This window comes from Triturus cristatus, chromosome 1_1 (genome assembly GCF_964204655.1).
Source record: "Triturus cristatus chromosome 1_1, aTriCri1.1, whole genome shotgun sequence".
NCBI lineage: Eukaryota > Metazoa > Chordata > Amphibia > Caudata > Salamandridae > Triturus > Triturus cristatus.
The window spans coordinates 357,647,704-357,662,121 of NC_140579.1; the positions used below are offsets into that span (position 1 = coordinate 357,647,704).

A 14,418-nucleotide genomic window follows, 5' to 3' on the forward strand; every position below is an offset into this window, starting at 1 on the left:
TCACTCACCATCCAATGTGAGACGGACAAAACGGTAACTTCACTCACATAGAGCTAGCGTGGGGAGCCAAGAGATGTGCCCCGTCCCGTCCTCAGGTGTGCTCTGACGGGCTCAGACGGGCCCGCCCTTTGCCCGGGCTTCGCCCGCGCTGCGTGAATACGCCCACGGGATTAAGTCTTTTCACAGGAGACGGAGTCAGTAGAAAGAGGCAGCAGCAGGAAGGTGGAAGGCTGCTGGACCTCGCAGTCCTCAGGTCAGGGCTCCTATCACGGCAAATGCAGGCTCCCGAGTGGCTCCCGCGAAGCGGGGGCCGCGAGGCTTAAATCACTGGCCAAGGGCGGAGTCAGGAGGAAGAGGCAGCAGCAGGAAGGAGGAGGGCTGCTGGACCTCGCAGTCCTCAGGTCAGGGCTCTTATCACGGCAAATGCAGGCTCCCGAGCGGTTCCCGCGAAGCGGGGGCCGCGAGGCTTAAATCACTGGCCAAGGGCGGAGTCAGGAGGAAGAGGCAGCAGCAGGAAGGTGGAGGGCTGCTGGACCTCGCAGTCCTCAGGTCAGGGCTCCTATCACGGCAAATGCAGGCTCCCGAGCGGCTCCTGCGAAGCGGGGGCCGCGAGGCTCAAATCACTGGCCAAGGGCGGAGTCAGGAGGAAGAGGCAGCAGCAGGAAGGTGGAGGGCTGCTGGACCTCGCAGTCCTCAGGTCAGGGCTCCTATCACGGCAAATGCAGGCTCCCGAGCGGCTCCTGCGAAGCGGGGGCCGCGAGGCTTAAATCACTGGCCAAGGGCGGAGTCAGGAGGAAGAGGCTGCAGCAGGAAGTTGGAAGGCTGCTGGACCTCGCAGTCCTCAGGTCAGGGCTCCTATCACGGCAAATGCAGGCTCCCGAGCGGCTCCCGCGAAGCGGGGGCCGCGAGGCTCAAATCACTGGCCAAGGGCGGAGTCAGGAGGAAGAGGCAGCAGCAGGAAGGTGGAAGGCTGCTGGACCTCGCAGTCCTCAGGTCAGGGCTCCTATCATGGCAAATGCAGGCTCCCGAGCGGCTCCCGCGAAGCGGGGGCCGCGAGGCTTAAATCACTGGCCAAGGGCGGAGTCAGGAGGAAGAGGCAGCAGCAGGAAGGTGGAGGGCTGCTGGACCTCGCAGTCCTCAGGTCAGGGCTCCTATCACGGCAAATGCAGGCTCCCGAGCGGCTCCCGCGAAGCGGGGGCGGCGAGGCTTAAATCACTGGCCAAGGGCGGAGTCAGGAGGAAGAGGCAGCAGCAGAAAGGTGGAAGGCTGCTGGACCTCGCAGTCCTCAGGTCAGGGCTCCTATCACGGCAAATGCAGGCTCCCGAGAAATCGTTTGGGTGCCAGAAGTTCTTCCGTTTGCTCCGTGTGGTTGGTGTGAACTAGGGTGACCAACCGTCCGTAAATTTCACGGACAGTCCGTAATTTCGGCCGTCTGTCCGTTGTCCGTGAAGGAGTCTTTAACGCACGCCATTTGTCCGTAATTTTAACCGGGCACCGATCGCACCACCCTAAAGCCGGCACAGCTTCCACCCACCTCCCTGCTTAACTCTGATGCTGTTGAGGGGTGTAACAGACTCCGATGCAGTACCAAAGCTCAGATAACCAGCAGCATTGGAGAAGCACAGCGGGATGGCAACCCTCACACCTTCAGCCCTTGATGAGCTGTTAAGAGGTGCTTGAAGGTGACTGAGAGGGAGGGGCTGCAGCTTCAGGAGCAGGGGCATCTATTCAGATGCAAACAGCCCTGAATGTGTCATGTCTCTGCAATTTAGAGGGGCCTCACACATTCCCTTTCTGCCCAGGGCCCCAAAAATCGTAGAACCGGCCCTGATTACACGAGGCAGCACGTGGTTCTCTTCACAGAGCTTAATTACTGTTACTAAATTGTAAGCAAACCTCGGTTCTTCAAACATGCAGTCTATAATGTAATAAAATAAAGAAATGGCACAATCGCACCCACACTGATTAACAAAGTATGGAGGACAATCAGTTAAATCAGGTCTCTTGGAGTACCTCCTTTAAGTACTGTACATCACAGTGGGGGATGGCAAAACTAACATTTTAGAAAGAGAGCCTGCCGTATCGTTGTCTTGTCCAGGAGGGGGGTGAGGAGCCCTACCCCACCCTGGAAGAGACCAAGATGATACTAGAATACTGCATGCCCACCCCTGTGCCCACCCTGGTGGATCATGTTCCCCCTCCTGTGATGGCTCCTGTCCCCCCACCCCAGTGATGGCTCCTGTCCCCCCATGTGGTGGCTCCTGTCCGTCCCGCCCCCCGCCTGTGATGGCTCCTGTCCCCCCCTGAGATTGGATCCTGTATCCGCCCTGGGTGGCTTCTGTCCCAGTCCTGGAATGGCTCCTGCAGCGAGGGTGAAGTTCTTGATGGGCCTCTTCTCAAAAAGGCTCAGCTCAAAAGTAATATGAAAAGGTGAGCGAGTGAGTAAGTGAAGGGATGGGTGGATGGCTGGATGAATTAGTGAAAGGGTGAATGGATGAATGAAAGATTGGATAATGAGAGAGGATGGATGGATTGATGAGTGAGTGGAAGGATGGATGAGAGAAAAGGTAAATAGCTGGATGTATGGGTGGAAGGGTAGCTGTATGGGTAAAAGGGTAGATGGATGAGTGAAAGGATGGATGAGTGAAAAGGTGGATGATGAGTGAGTGAGTGGGTGGATGGATGAGTGAAATGATGGATGGATTGATGAATTGATGAGTGCAAGGGTGAATGAATGGACGGATGAGTGAAAGGGTGGATGTAAGGATGGATGAGTGAGTGAAAGGGAGGGTAGGTGGACAAAAGGATGAATAGATGAGTGAAGGAGTAAAAGGATAAATGGATGAGAGAAAGGATGGATGAGTGATAGGGTCAATGGATGGATTCATGAGTGGATGAGTAGATGGATGGGTGGGTGGATGGATGGAAGGAAGGATGGCTACGTGAAAGGGTCGATGGAGAGAGAAAGGGAGGCTGGATGGATGACTGAAAGGGTGGATGGGTGGAAGGATGAGTGACTGGGTGGATGGATGAGTAAGTGAAAGGATGGCTGGATGGGTGAAAGGGTAAATGGCTGGATGGATGGGTAGAAGAGTGGATGGATGAGTGTACAGATCGATAGGGTGAAAGGGTGGATGGATGGATAATGGATGGATGAAGGGATGGATGAGTGAAATGATAGATGGGATGATACATGATGGATAGGTTTGCAAATGGTTGAATATGTTTGGCTATGGCTGGGCTTACTTATATACTATTGTGCGACCTCCTCTGATGTGTCTGTAAAACTTACCTATTGTCCTGAAGTTTTGTCCTGAATTTTGACCTCCTGTCCTGAATTTGTGTCCTGAATTTTGACCCTTTGTCCTGAATTTTTACACTCACCGTCCTGAATTTGCACCAATGCCAGTTGGTCACCCTAGTGTGAACGTATGACGAAGTTTTCATAACAAGAAACGGGACCGGCATCTTTCAAAACCTTTTGGCGCATGCAAGTGCATTTGTTAAACTTCTACAGTTTGTCCAACAATTCGCGTGTGCCTGCCTACCTGTACCCAGGTTACACGAAGATTCCAGCTTTGTTCACCCGCTGTCATCTTGCTCATCAGACTCCTACAATGCGCCCACTGTCGTCATTTCGTCACGTCATGTAACGTGCTTTACGTGTGTAACGCTGCGTGGAGGCCATATTCATTTCTCTTCACGTTTCTTTCAAGTGAAAGGATTAACTTTTTGACACTTGATATCCGGTGAAAAGACTTGTACAATTTTCTTCACGTCAAGATCAACCAAGTAACTATTTGTGATATTTTACATCATACTGCCATCTAGTGGTTGTTTAATATTTTACACTTGTTTCAACATTTTAATTTCAGCATACTAGATACCTCGTGTATATTCTCCTTGATCCTTTTTTTTTTTAAAATAATATATTACAAGAGAAAGGGCGGAGGAAAGGGGCATTCTAACAGTATATTTTATTCCAGGTATCTTCAGTCAGGAGTCTTCACACTCACAGGTCCTTTATGTGTCATTTCACTGTGTGTGTGCAAATCCTATTTACTGATGTTCACACTTTACATTTTATTTTGGTTACATGACCATTGGTTATAGTTTAAACAGTGTATTCTATTCCAGGTATCTTCAATCAGGAGTCTTCATACTCACAGGTCATTTATGTGTCATTTCACTGTGTGTGTGCAAATCCTATTTACTGTTTTTCACACTTTACATTTAATTCTGGTTACATGTACTATTGATTATAGTTTAACATTTATTGTCGTTTATTTATTTTGTTCTTTGGAAAAGTAACTAACATGCAGAATGTACCAACTCCTCCGTCTTTTCTTTCCACGCCTGGCGATACGCCAATCAAATGGCAGAAGTGGAAGAAAGTTTTTGAGAGGTACGCAAAGGTTTGTGGTGCTAATCTTAGCGCTGAAAGACGGACAGCTCTTCTTCTTCATTGCCTGGGCTCTGAGGGACAAGAGGTATTTGATCATCTGCCTGATGTGGATGATCAAACATTAAATGAATATGAAATTTGTATTCTCAAACTTGATAGGCATTATCTACCCAAGGTGAGTACCATTCTTGAACGGTATCACTTTGGTAGGAGGACACAAAATGAAGGAGAGTCAGTTGAAAATTATGTCACTGCACTTAGGAAGTTAGCGTCCTTGTGCAAATTTGGTACCCTGGTAGAAAAAAAGAATTAGGGACCAATTCATGCTGGGGTGTAATGTGGAAAAGGTCAGAAGTGATCTCTGGCAAAAAGATGAAACGACTCTTGAGGAGGTAATTTCCATTGCAAAACAGATTGAACACTCTTTAAAGTGTGTGGATATAATTACTAAACATGAGAACAAAGATAATGTCATTCAGTAGGTTAAAACTAATCCAAAGGAAAAAGATTATAAAAAGAGCACCTTGACAAAGGGACAGAGAAAAATTGTGAGGGATGTAAGACTTAAATGCTACAGGTGTGGGAGTGAAAATCACCTAGCAAATGATAGACACTGTCCTGCACTCAAGTCTACTTGTACTAATTGCAAGAAGGTTGGACACTTTACAAAAGTTTGTAATGTCAAGAAAATACAAAGGGAAGATTCTTGCAGTTGCAGATAATAGCAACAGTGATAGTGACAATGATTCCGATTGTTTCTGTGGACAAGTTGTTTCGGATAGTCATACAAAAGGGCCACTGGATGATATAAAGGTGGACGGTGAGCTAACGAGAGTCTTGTTTGACTCGGGAGCAAAAATCACCATCATATTGAGACAATATTTTATGAGCAAACTCTCTAAGGTTTAAAAATTACTCAAAGCTGATATAAGACCTACTGCATATGGAGGTGAACCTATAAAGTTAATGGGTTATTTCACTGGATTGATAGAGTACGGTGGGAAGTATACTACGGGGAAAGTCTATGTGTCACATAAAGGGGACAGCATCCTCAGCTGGTTTCACCAGAAAGATCTTGGAGTAATGTTGGACCCTAATAATGATCCTCCCATCATATTAAAAGAAAATGTTAGAGTTGATGATGTATTGGTTCAGGATTGTGATGGTGACTTTACCACTCTCTTAAAGAGAGAGTTTCCTGATGTGTTAAAGGATGAGTTAGGTTGTCTACGTGGATATGCTCATAAAATAAGACTAATTCCTGGAGCTACGCCCATAGCTTGTAAGGTTCGAAGTTTTCCTTTATCTGTGAGAGATGAAATGAAAGGGGAACTGGAGAAATTAAAGAAAGATGGCATATTTGAGGAAGTCGAAGGAACCAGGTGGTTGGCGCCAGTTGTAGCCGCAAGCAAGTTGAATGGTAATCTGCGCCTATGCATTGATCTAAGAGAATTGAATAAACAAGTCATCATTGATAAGTATCCTTTGCCTAAAATAGCTGATATGTTAATGCTTTTACCGGGTGTTAGTGTTTTTTCGACTGTGGACTTGAAATCTGCATACCATCAGATAAAATTGGAAGATGAGTCCAAAGACCTAACAGCTTTTATCACACCATTTGGGACTTTTAGATTTGTCAGATTACCATTTGGGCTGGTTTCTGCAGCATCTGTATTTCAGAGAGCATTAGAAAGAGTATTGAAGGGCATTGTGGGTGTACAAATTTACCAAGATGACGTGCTTGTTTATGGAAGGAGTGGAGAAGAACATGATATGATACTCAGGGAGTTTTTAAAGAAGTTTCAGGAGTATAATCTTACTGTGAGAATTGACAAATGTAAATTCAAAAGGTTATCCATAGATTACCTTGGACACACCATTTCGGGTCAAGGTGTACAACCCACGGCTGAACTTGTAAGTGCCATTCAGAATCTTGCCTCTCCATCCAATAAGGAAGAACTAATGAAGTTTCTTGGAATGTCAGAGTATTATAGCAAATGCATAAAGGATTTTGCTGGCATGTGTATAAATATGCGAAAATTACTATGTAAGGGAGTCAATTTCATCTGGTCTGATAATTGTGAAAATGAATTTGTTGAGGTTAAGGGAATGCTCAAAAAGACTCCCAAGTTGAAAAGTTTTGATCCCACTAAAAGAACTATTCTCATTACCGATGCTAGCATGAAAGGTTTGGGTGGTGTTTTACTACAAAAAATGGAGACACAGAGAAGGTCATTTTATTTTTATCACGGAGTCTCAGAGGTGCAGAACTGCATTATTCTGTAATTGAGAGAGAGGCCTTAGCTGTACATTGGGTGATGAAGAAACTCAAGAATTTGCTGTGGGGTGTGAAATTTGATGTACGGACTGATCACAAGCCACTGTGTCAGGTTTTTAACACGAAAGGCATAGATGCTATCTCGGCGAGAATTTCTAAATGGGTTGTAGCACTACAGGATTACAACTTAAGTTGAATATTTACCAGGTGCCAGGAATAGAGTTGCAGACACATTCTCAAGATTGGTGGTAAAAAGTGATGATAAGAATGAAGTTGAAGAAGATCATATTGACGAATGGGTTTGTGCAATTGAGGCTGGTGGTATGAAAGAAAACAGATGGAGAGAAGAATGTGCTAAAGATAAAGAATTTCTGGAATTGATCCCACTTCTTAAGAATGGATGAAAGAAGAAAACTAAAGGTGAGTGTGAAAAATATTGGCTGGTGAAAGATGAATTATCTGAGAGTGAAGGTCTCATTTTTAGGGGTACTAGATTAGTTCCACCTACTACACTGCGTGAGGAACTTCTGGTAATGGCTCATGAGGGTCACCTTGGGATGTCTAAGACCAAGGAGAGGTTAAGGCTTACTTATTGGTGGCCAGGAATAGACATACAGGTGGAACGTCTAGTGAGAGAATGTATACCTTGTTGTATGAGTGAAAAGTCTCAGAAGCCAAGAGTTCAACCCATGGTTATTAGAGAAAGACCAAAGAAGCCATGGGAAGAATTAGCCTTTCATAATTTAGGACCAGTTCGTGGAGATGGTTGTGAGAGTTATGTTTTTGTGTTAGTTGACTTGTACTCCAGGTGGCCCGATGTAAAGATCACCAAGTGTATTGATACCTTGCATGTAATAGAGTTTCTTAAGGAGGTCTTTGGGAGAGAAGGGCTACCTGGTGTCATATTGACTGATAATGGAACTCAATTGGTCTCCTCTGAAATGGAGGAGTTTTTGTTAAAGTGTTCCATCAAACATAAGAAGTGTGCTCTATATCACCCAGAGAGTAATGGAATGGTGGAACGCTTCAACCGAGTTTTAAAAGAGACCATTGATTTAGCTAAACATAGTGGTCTTAATTGGAAAAAAGAGGTTATCAGGAAGGTTGAAATTTACAGAGTTACAGCTCATGCCATAACTGGTCAAACTCCTTTTGAGTTACTTTTAGGTAGGAGCGCAAACACCTTGGTTGCTCCTTTTTGGATAAATGATACTGAATCCAAGAGGAGTGTGGAAGGATCTGATAGTGATTGGAAGCGAAAAGAGTGTGACAAAATAAAAGCACGAAAAATGAACTATGATCAAAGAAAAGCGGTGAAGGTCACCAATGTCAAAGTGGGAGACTTAGTTATGATTAGAGCTCCAGATGCTAGGAAAACTTCTGTTTTGTTTCAGAAACCTCAAAGAGTAATCAAAGTGTTTACAAATGCTATCAAAACAGAGGACTCCCGCATTTGGAATCTTAACAGAGTGGTGGTTATCAAAAACAAATTAAATGTTGACAAAGATAAATTCTCCTCAGTTTCTTCCTGATCTAGTTCCACCGATGGTAGTAAAATTGAAGGTGGGTCGAGATGCAGAAGGATTTCTAGGTTACCATTGAGACTCAATGATTATCAGATGTAATTTTGATTTATGTATATATATTTTTTTTTCTCTTACTCTTATTTTGTTTTGGTTTTACTTATCTGTGTATATAGGGGGAAGGTGTGTAATATTCAGAAATTACTTCATTCACTATTATGTTTCTACTTACAGACATCTTGCTTATGTTTAAAGGTGCACCATGGTGATAGAACCTGGTGTGGTGATTGTGAGAAGTTGGCCTGGTATATGATGCTCACTAGTTAAAGTGATCACCTTGTACCATGCCAAGCAACCCTTATGGTGTGGTTGTAAGTCAACCTTTTCGGACTAGCTGCCCTAGTGGTAGCGTAGGCTAAGCAGTCTTTGAGGCTAAACTCGTGAAGCGTGTTAAGCCAGCTGTTTTACCAAATGTAACCCCCTTTTATACCAATGAAAGGACACCACACAGATATATATTCAAAATATATATGTATTTATTTCTCAAAGTAACCCCTAGTCTCTTTATGAGCACAGGAGCACAAATCGTCAAACAAGATTACAGTAGAATACACAGAAGTTGCACTTTATATGGATAGGCCCTGGTGGCCGCTCAAACCATATACTAAAATAGTGGTATAAGTATCACGAACAGAAAAGGGAAAAGGCCTAGGGCCTCTAGAATCGCTGGGCCTACAAGGAGCTAACTTCAGTTAGTGACCAGGAGGTCCACGGGTGGCGTGTGCAGAGCAAATAGTCACACGCGTGCTCCCATAGGTTTCAATGGGTGCGTAAAAAGTACAAAGTTACTGCAAAGAGGATCTTCCGGATGGACTAGGAACTCAAGATTTGGAACACAGGCACTAGAGATGTAATACTACACTTGGGCACAGGTGTGCCAGCTTTACCTCACCCACAGGAAGCGGGTGCCTAGGCCTCGAAGTGCGTCGGGTTTCTTCTATCTGTTCCGTGGAGCCTGAAGACAAAGATGCTGCAGGCGGTCGGTCCGGGAGAGATGCAGTGGATCCAAGAGTGGATCGGGGATGTTGAAGACCTGTAAGCAGAGGGGACAGTGTTCACAGTCACTAGCCAGTGACCGGCGTGGCACCAGGTGGGTACCAGGCGATGTCGGGTGCAAACAGGAAGAAAGGTGTAGCTTGTCTCTGCAGCCACGTGGTCCCTGGAGGTCGACGACGTCCAGGAGTCGGTTCACGAGCTGTCCCACGCAGGCTCTCGCTGTCGGCGGTGTCGGCGACTTGATCGAAGCAAACAAGGCTTGGCAAAAGCAATTGTTGTAGGAGATGAAATAAGCTGGTGGTTCTGACCAGCAAGGTCAGAAGGACTGCTCCTTTGGAGGGGAGCAAGGGCCAGTCTTGAGCAACCAGACCAGCGGTGTATTTTGTAAAGTTCGTCGCCAAGATGGCTACTAGCCAGCGGGCCAGCAACCGGTTAGGCGCGTCGAGTGGCAAAATGCAGAAGGGCCCCACACAGATCGTGGAGATGCTGGAGGGCTCACCTTTGGTGCAGATGCTGCTCGAGGGTTGGGCTTCTCAGATCCCAAAGCACAACTTGGAGGGAGCCTCGGTTGTTGCACTTGTCAGCTTGTCGTGGTCGTTTCAAGATGGCTGGCTCCACGTGTCTCGGTGCCTCCACGGGTCTCCTCTTTGCAGGGACTGTGGATCGGGCGGTGAGAGGTCTGGAGGTCTAGGTCTTGTCAGTCTCTGGGCTCCGGCTCCGGCGGGAGGCGGCGGCAGAGCAGACGTTGATTTGCTGGATGGTGCTTGCGTTAGCAAGGTGGTCACTCCCTGACCACAGGGGAGATTGGCTTCAGTCCTCTGTGCAGCAGAGCGTCGAAGTTCCCGTCTTCTTCTTAGTGTTAAGTTGATTCCAGGATGTCTGAAGTCTTAGGACACAGCTCCTACCTTTAAGCGGATTCTAGGGGCCGGACTACCTGCTAGGTCCCTCCCTATGGGTGGGACCAGGAAGGGGGGTGGTTACACCCCCAATCCTTTGTCCAGCTCGCCCCAGGCCCGGGACTGGTGTGCCCCAGGACCGGTTTGAACTGGCATATGCACCGAGGCTCCTTGTGAGCCACAGGCATGTCTGGTTTCTTTCAAGCCCTACCTGACCAATACACAAAATCCTGTCTGGGGTGGTGCACGCACCTCCCCTGGCAGGAAACCCTTTGTCCACACCTCCCAAGCTGGAAGGACTCCCAGCAGCAGGAGGGCAGACTTGTGTCTGTGGTGGCAGCATCCATTTTGTGGAGCTGAGGCTATGTCTGATTTTACCCGGGTTTCAGGTACTGTACATGTCGTGTCCCTCTAGAAGGGTGGAATGCTAACCCCGTCGCCAGAATTGGCGAGGGGTTAGTATTCCAATTCGTATGACACCTTACTCGACATGTTTTGATAAAGCCAAACCAAAGATAGCATTTAACCGCGAGGATCATAATGCACTTAAGAGTATATGGTATGACGATATCTGGAAACAGTAGAAAGAAGTTGTTCCGACCATTGCAGACAGGCTCGGCTCATGCCAGAGCACCATCTCACATGGAACCAAGCACTCTGCCTTCAGGATTGTTAAGGCCTGCCATAGGAGTGACTTATAGGTTACCATGTGTCCCATTTAAGGTTAGGTATAGGTATACTACACTTAAGTAAGAGGTGGTTACACCAACTTACCCCAGCTGAGTGATCAGCCAGTTGTGTCAAATTGTTAGGCCAAGCCTGGGGTGGCATAATACATGCTTCAGCCCCTGGCAGGCTTTGGGTACACCAATGCCCTGGGTACCTAGTGTACACTGGTACAAGGGCTGACAGGGTGATCCACTTCCAATTGGTTATGCACCTAGGGGGCATAGTTTTAATTTAGTAGAGAGAACAGCAGGCTGGGGGTCTGATTGGCAGGCCCACAGCCTCAATATGTTAAAAACCAGTGAAGCAAAAAGCAAAAATTTGGGGTGACCATAGGATAGCAGACCCTACTCTCCTACACCCCCCCCCCCCCAAACGCTGGGACATTAAACTAGCCTTGACCAGTCTCGTCTTCATGTCCTAAGTGGAAGTACCTGGAGAGACCATCTGCATTCCCATGGTCAGTACCTGGCCGGTGCTCCACTGTAAAGTCCATCCCCTGTAGGGAAATGGACCACCTAAGCAGTTTGGGGTTTTCACCCTTCATCTGATTTAGCCACAAGAGGGGCTTATGGTCGGTCTGAATCTTGAAGTGAGTGCCAAACAAGTATGGCCTCAGCTTCTTCAGGGCCCACACCACAGCAAAGGCCTCCCTCTCAATAGCTGACCAATTCTTCTCTCTGGGGGTCAACCTTCTGCTAATAAAAGCAATGGGTTGGTCTTGACCATCTACATTAAGTTGTGACAGCACAGCTCCCACACCCAACTCAGAAGCATCTGTTTGGACAATAAACTCTTTGGAGTAGTCAGGACTTTTCAGGATAGGTGCAGAGCACATGGCCTCCTTCAGGTCATCAAATGCCTTTTGACAGCTTACTGTCCACTGAACCTTTTTGGGCATCTTCTTGGATGTCAGATCATTAAGAGGAGTCACAATGGACCCATAGTTCTTAACAAACTTCCTGTAGTACCCAGTCAAGCCCAAGAAAGCTCGAACTTGAGTCTGGGTGGTTGGAGGGGACCAGTCCTTGATGGATTGTATCTTACTCTCCAGTGGTTGAACTTGGCCTCCACCTACAAGCTGGCCCAAATATACAACCTTACTCTGCCCTATCTGGCACTTAGTAGCCTTGATAGTGAGGCCTGCCCTTTGCAGAGCCTCAAGAGCCTTCTTCAGGTGGATCAGGTGATCCTCCCAGGTGGAGCTAAAGACAGCAATGTCATCAAGATATGCTGCGCAAAAGTCATCCAACCCAGTAAGGACTTGGTTCACCAGCCTTTGGAAGGTGGCAGGTGCATTCTTCAGACCAAAGGGCATCACCACAAACTGGTAGTGCCCACCTGGGGTTGAGAATGCTGTTTTGGCCTTAGACTCCTCAGCTAATCTGATTTGCCAATAGCCAGCTGTTAAGTCAAATGTGCTCAAAAACTTTGCAGAAGCTAGTTTGTCTATGAGCTCATCTGCCCTTGGAATAGGGTGTGCATCTGTCCTGGTGACAGCATTGAGACCCCTGTAGTCCACACAGAACCTCATCTCTCTCTTGCCATCTTTGGTGTGAGGTTTGGGGACCAGAACCACTGGGCTAGCCCAGGGGCTCTCTGAGGGTTCAATGACACCTAATTCCAGCATTTTATGTACCTCAGCCTTTATACAGTCCCTGACGTGGTCAGGTTGTCTGTAAAGCTTGTTCTTTACAGGCAGACTGTCACCAGTGTCCACCACATGGGTACACCAGTCAGTTTGACTAGGTATCAAGGAAAACATATGTGAAAATGATTGTAGAACCTGTCTACATTCAGTCTGCTGATGGGCAGTGAGGTTGCCTCCAAGGGTCACTCCTTCAACTGAGCCATCTTCAGGCTTCTGAGACAACAGGTCTGGGAGAGGGTCACTCTCTTCCTCCTGTCCCTCATCTGTAGCCATGAGCAAGCCCATGTCTGCCCTGTCAACATATGCTTTAAGCCTGTTAACATGGAGTACCCTGTGGGGACTCCTGGGAGTTCCTAGGTCGACCAAGTAGGTGACCTCTCCCTTCTTTTCCAGGATTGTATGGGGTCCAGACCATTTGTCTTGGAGTGCTGCTGGGGCCACTGGCTCCAACACCCATACCTTCTGTCCTGGCTGAAACTCAACCAAGACAGCCTTTTGGTCATGCCAAGCTTTCTGTAAGGCCTGGCTTGCCTCAAGGTTTTTGGATGCCTTCTCCATATACTCAGCCATCCTGGAGCGGAGACCAAGTACATAGTCCACTATGTCTAGCTTAGGCTTTTTGAGAGGTAACTCCCATCCTTCCTTCACCAAACACAGTGGGCCTCTTACAGGGTGCCCAAACAACAATTCAAAGGGGCTGTAGCCAACTCCTTTTTGTGGGACCTCTCTGTAAGCAAACAGAAGGCAGGGTAGAAGGATGTCCCATCTTCGCCTGAGCTTTTCAGGTAATCCTTTGATCATACCCTTTAGGGTCTTGTTGAATCTCTCAACAAGCCCATTGCATTGTGGGTGATAAGGGGTGGTGAACTTGTAGTTGACACCACATTCCTTCCACATAGCTGTCAAGTATCCTGACATAAAGTTGGTACCTCTGTCAGATACTACCTCCTTAGGAAACGCCACTCTGGAGAATACTCCCAGCAGGGCCCTGGCCACAACAGGAGCTGTAGTGGTCCTAAGGGGAATTGCCTCTGGATACCTGGTGGCATGATCCACTACCACCAGTATAAATCTGTGCCCAGATGCAGTGGGAGGATCCATGGGACCCACTATGTCTATTCCCACTCTTTCAAAGGGGACCCCCACCACAGGTAGTGGTATTAGGGGGGCCTTTGTTGTGCCACCTGATTTGCCACTGGCTTGGCAGGTCACACAGGAGCGACAAAACTCCTTTGTATCTTCATTCATATGAGGCCAGTGAAAGTGAGGGACAAGCCTGTCCCAAGTCTTATTCTGGCCTAAGTGTCCTGCTAAAGGAATATCATGGGCCAAGGTAAGAAGGAAGCCCCTAAATTGCAGAGGTATAACCAACCTCCTGGTAGCACCAGGCTTGGGGTCTCTAGCCTCTGAATAAAGGAGCCCTTCATCCCAATACACTTTATGGGTACCTTGAGCATTCCCAGCAGCCTCAGCAGCAGCCAGCTGTCTGAGGGGTTCAAGAGTGGGACAGGATAACTGAGCCTGCCTCAAGTCAGCCCTTGAAGGTCCCCCTGTCCCCAGAAACTCAACCTGATCAGGTTCAAGCTCTTCAGGGACAGTTCCTTCAGGGTCCTCTAGATCAGCTTCCTGGGAAGGCTGATCATCACTCTGAGGCAGGGGGGAAGGCACAGCCTTGACCCTCCTGTTCTTCTTCTTGGTAGGTGCTTGGTCCATTGTTCCAGGATCCAAGACCTGAGGTTCAGTGAGGCACTTTTTGGCCTGTGACCTGGGCACAGCAAGGACATGTGATGATATACCTAACATCTCTGCATGAGTCCTGTACTCCACTTCTGACCATAGAGAACTCTCTAGGTCATTGCCCAACAAACATTCTACTGGGAGGT

At 47.4% G+C, this 14,418-nt stretch overlaps 1 protein-coding gene across 1 annotated transcript in view; it reads right to left on the reverse strand.

Moving 5' to 3' along the window:
• CYB561 (cytochrome b561) overlaps nt 1-3,610 on the reverse strand; it is a 120,647-nt gene extending 117,037 nt beyond the window's left edge. The window contains exon 1 of the mRNA XM_085630402.1: nt 3,549-3,610. The gene's annotated coding sequence lies outside the window, so the exon portion shown is untranslated. The remainder of the gene's footprint in view (nt 1-3,548) is intronic.
• Nucleotides 3,611-14,418: the final 10,808 nt, after the last annotated feature.